The sequence below is a fragment of the Gossypium hirsutum genome, chromosome A07 (assembly GCF_007990345.1).
Source record: "Gossypium hirsutum isolate 1008001.06 chromosome A07, Gossypium_hirsutum_v2.1, whole genome shotgun sequence".
In the NCBI taxonomy this organism is placed as follows: Eukaryota; Viridiplantae; Streptophyta; class Magnoliopsida; order Malvales; family Malvaceae; genus Gossypium; species Gossypium hirsutum.
The window spans coordinates 86625523-86630902 of record NC_053430.1 but is presented as its reverse complement, the minus strand read 5'-3'; positions in this window follow the sequence as shown (position 1 = coordinate 86630902).

Here is a 5380-nt window from a genome sequence, read left to right as displayed (position 1 = left end):
CCGTAAATTACGATACATTTTCATATCTCCAGGATGTAAGGCAAATTGACCATAATGAGCTTCTCGAAGAATCAACTCCTTTGTTTCAAAAGTAGTTGGATATAGAGCCGATTCTAAAATCTCAAACAATCATTTTCATCAATACTAAAATTGTCTGCTATACCTTTCTGTACCATCTCTCTTTTTATCATTAATTTTTCATCTGTCAATTGTACTGACCTGATCTGATTAAACATTATCAGCTTTACTCTCAATTCGGCTAAAACACCTCCATCACTAAGCTGTGCAAGCATTGTTCTCAGTTCAACTGCAGCCTTTCTACTCAATGCATCAGCTACAACATTAGTTTTACCTGGATGATAGTCAATAACACAATCATAATCTTTTAAAAGTTCTATCCACTGATGTTGTCTCAAATTTAATTTTTTCTGTAACAGAAGATACTTGGGACTTTTATGATCAGTGTAAATGTAACACTTTTCGCCGTATAGGTAATGTCTCCAAATCTTCAAAGCTGATATCACAACTGCTGATTCTAAATCATGTGTCGGATAATTACATTCATGCGGTTTCAATTGCTGTGAAGCATAAGCAATTACCTTTCCATTTTGCATCAATACACACCCAAGTCCATTTAAAGAAGTATCACTGTACACAATGAAATCTTTCCCCGATTCTGGCAAAGTTAACACTGGTACCTCTGTTAACATTTGTTTCAATGTTTCAAAACTCTGCTGACACTAATCATTCCATATAGATGGGACTTTTTTTGCAGTAACTTCGTCATCGATAAAGCTATATTTGAAAATCCATTCACAAACCTTCGATAATATCTGGCCAACCCAAGGAAAATACGTACCTCTGACACATTTCTGGGAACTTTCCACTAAAGTATAGCTTCAATCTTTTTTGGATCTACTCTAATCCCATCTGCTGATACTACATGACCAAGAAATACAACCTCCGTTAACCAAAACTCACACTTACTCAATTTCCCATATAATTGCTTCTCTTGTAATATTTGTAGAACAATTCGAAGATGCTATTCATGTTCAGTTTCAGACTTCGAGTATACTAGAATATCATCAATAAAAACCACCACAAACTGATCCAAGTACGGTTGGAAAATCCAATTCGTAAGATCCATAAAAGTAACTGGAGTATTTGTTAATCCAAATGGCATCACTAAGAATTCTTAGTGCCTATACCGTGTACGAAATGCTGTCTTCGGTACATCACTCTCCTTTACTTTCAACTGATAATATCCTGAACTCAAATCAATTTTTGAAAATACAGAAGCTCCCTTTAGTTGATCAAATAAATCATTAATTCGAGGTAACGGGTATTTGTTCTTGATAGTCACCTTATTCAACTGTCAATAATCAATACATAACTGCATCAGACCATCTTTCTTTTTAACGAATAACACTGAAGCTCCCCACGGTGATGTACTAGGTCGTATAAACCCGCGGTCCAATAAGTCTTGCAGTTGTACCTTCAGTTCCTTCAACTCAGTAGGTGACATTCAATATGGAGGTATCGACACTGGATCCGTACCTTGGTATACTTCAATCACAAATTCTACCTCTCGATCAGGGGGTAATCCAGGTAATTCTTCAGGAAAAAAATCAGGAAATTCACATACAGTTTGGACTTTACTACATTGACTTTCAGCTGAATTGGAATTAATAACATATGCTAAGAAAGCAGCACATTCTTGATAAAGAAGCTTACTAGCTTTAATTATTGAAATAACACGAACAGTCCCATGGTCCGAATACCATTTACTTCAATCTGATCACTATACTCATTCTGAACAGTAAATTTCTTTCTATAACAGTCCAAAATTACTCCATGTTCTGACAATCAATCCATACCCAGTATAATGTCAAAGTCACCGAATGGCATAATCAACAGATCAAAAGAGAAGATCTTATCCTGAATCATTAACGGACATCTTTGACATATCTGATTAACTAACATAGTTTGCCCCAATGGACTAGACCCTTCTATCGTTACTCTAGACAATTCAGGATTTAAATTTTCCGTCTCAACCAACTTTGTATTAACATAGGAATGTAATGATCCTGGAACTATTAAAACATAAATAGGTTCTGAATGTAATAAGAATATACCTGCCACTACATCATGAGCATCACCCTCATCTCAAGTTCTTACAACATATGCTCAGGTTGGAGCTCTTACTTCAAATTGTTGTGTAGCATTTTCACTAGTTCTTCTAGTACCTCCTTTAGCAACTGAACCACTTCGGCCAACCCTTGGCCTCTGGAAGTAGATTTAGATCTTTGTGATACCGTCATTGCTGCCTTACTAATCTTCAGAAAATCTTTTACAAAATGATCAGTGGATCCACATCGGAAATAACCCCCAGTTATCTTTCTACATTCTTCTCTATGTCTGTTTCCACAATACTCACATTTTGGAATTTCAGTGTTCTGAGTTGGGCTTCTGACACTGCCAGAAGATACAGTAATTTGTCTCTTTCGACTTTTGTCTCCTCTTTTTGATCTTGAACTGAATCTTCCATTACCTCGGGATTCCCTCGATCATTTGAATTGCAGACTTGAACTAGTAATTTCAGGATGTTTTTCAGTTGAACAGACAGTTTCGGACTTTTTACTCTTTCCCAGCACTTGCTCAATCATTTTAGCTCTTTCTACTAAAGCTGAAAACTCTGTAATAGGTAGAGGCATCAATTGCAATTGGAATTTATCTCGCAGTCCTCTTAGAAATTGCTTGTATCTGTCAGTTTCAGTCGGTACAAATTTAGTTGCATATCTACTCAATCTTAGAAATTCTTGTTCATAATCCACTATAGACATGTCCTTTTGCTTTAACATTAAGAACACATGTTTCCGGTCTTCCATGTATGTCTCTCCCAAATACTTCTTCTAAAATTCCCGTTGAAAGAATTCCCAATTTACCTGTTCGCCCAATACATTTTGAATCACTGATTCCCACTATATATAAGCTTCTTCTTGTAACAGAGAAACAACACATACTAAACTTTCTTGTCTCGTGCATTCTAATTGCTTCAAAATTCTCTTAGTGGTTTCCAACCAATTTTCAGCTGTTGTTGAATCAGTTCCCTTAGATCCCAGAAATTCTGTAGCTCCGTATTTTCTCAGTTCTTTAATAGGGGCTCGTCGGGTAGTAGGAGTAGAAGTAGTAGCAGACATACGTCCTACCGCTCTTTGAAGAGCTTCGACAATCATTCTAAATATATTTGTATTATCCCTTCCAGTATTCGGTAGTTGATTACCTACCGGGTTTACAGTTGGAATTACGGATTCAGACTCATTTACATCATGTGATTCATCTTTACTATTCATTTCTTAATCGGTACCTTCGATACTTTTGTCAGACATCTTTTATACACTATAAAACAGAGTTAATTAATAGTATATATAAATCAGCATCCAATCCTGACTCAAAGTTAACATAAAAATGGCATGTACCTCTAGACTCTTTTCAATACTCAACTTAATCCTAGAATTGACTAAACACGGTTAGCTCTGATACCACTAAATATAACACCCCTAACCCCATCCCGTCACCGGAACAAGACTATGGAGTATTACCAGTCATTACAGTACATTTACATGTAAAAGAAGAATAAATGCAACACTGTACATCCTTAAATACATTTAATGGGCCCATGGTACTTAATAAGAACATTTAAAATAAACCGGGGCTCGATCGAAAACTTAAAAAAATTTTCGTGAAATTTCAAAGCTCCTCCTTTGAATAGTATCACACGCCCGTGTGGCTTATGTGACACGCCCATGTGGTTGATATGACACACCCGTGTCATCAACCCGTGGAGCTCTCTGACTTTTGCCTAAAAACAAATTAATTTCACACGGCTAAGGCACACGCCCGTTTGCTCAGCCCGCGTGGCAATCTGTTTGTAGCATTTTAGGTGCAGGGGACACACGGCTTAACAACATGCCCGTATGCTAGCCTTGTGTCTTACACGGTCTGGTCACACGGCCGTGTGACAAGCCGTGTGGACTCAAAATGAACCTTATAGTTAAAATTTACCAACCCTGCAAATTTTATACAACAAGCAATTTAAGATTCAATCATTCAACCAATCCAAAACATGATAAAACACACTTAATACTGATTTAAACCATCATACAATAACCTAACACATATAATCAATAATCGCTAAACAAAAAAACTTCAAAAAGTGCTTAAGTATCATTCAAATCAATTCAAAAAGGACTTATTCATAAACATAAATTTTTGCTTATATAGATTAACCTTTATCATCCTTACACTAGTAATATTCATATTCAAAATATTACTAAAACAACCAAGGTACATTCCATTCTTTAAGACAGGAAACTTTACCAAGTATTTGAGTTCGGGAGTTGGCTCGGATGCTGAGACGCTAGTTACTTTGTACCTAACTTGTGCACGAAAACAAACCGTACATTGAGTATACACTCAGTGGTATTTCTATAAACTAATACTTAAAGCAATAATAAGTCATGTATTTGCATTTGAACTCTAAGCTTTTACTTTCATAATCTTAGTGGCTTAATCTTTTACCTTCATCTTATAGCTTTTAATGTAGTTAAACAATGCTTTACACATTTCTTATCATTCTATACCTTTCAACAATCATACATCCGTATGATATTTATACATAATAATAATCAACATTCAGTCATAATTATATAATTGATAGCAATCAGTCTTGAGTACCTTCATTTACCCCTATTAACGTAACTCGGACCTAGATGGATACACGAATCTAATCCACACACCGGGATATCGTATGGTGTTCATCAATCGAAGGCGAAATACACCATAAGGGTAACAGTAACAGTAACAGTCAGGTACGGAGTACCTCTTCGGAACAAATCCGAAACAATAACAGTAAGGCAACACTCATAGTGTCTCATCGACACAAAGTCGGAATATCCCTGAACACTTCCAATCCTATGGCATGCCAACTATATCCAACTAGTCCGATACTGTTAATAGGGTATTCAAATCATTTCGTTTTTATATAGAAACAGTAATAATTTCCATCACATTATTCATCATACATGCTAACAAATTAAGAATAGCAATTACATTTATTAAATTATTAAGCATAGTTTATAGAAATACAAACCGTAATTCTCGAGTTTACTCGATATCCTCGTTCACTTTCTCCTTTCCCTTTTTCGATGACGTTTCCGGTGCTACATTAGCTACAGAAAAATGAACATTTAAAATCATTAATATATATATTAAATAATACAGTCTTCTATTTTCCATGTAACTTTTGTTTAAATTCCAATTTAGTCCTATCACCATAACCATTCTTTCTCTTCAAAATAAATCCTATATTTTTATTCAA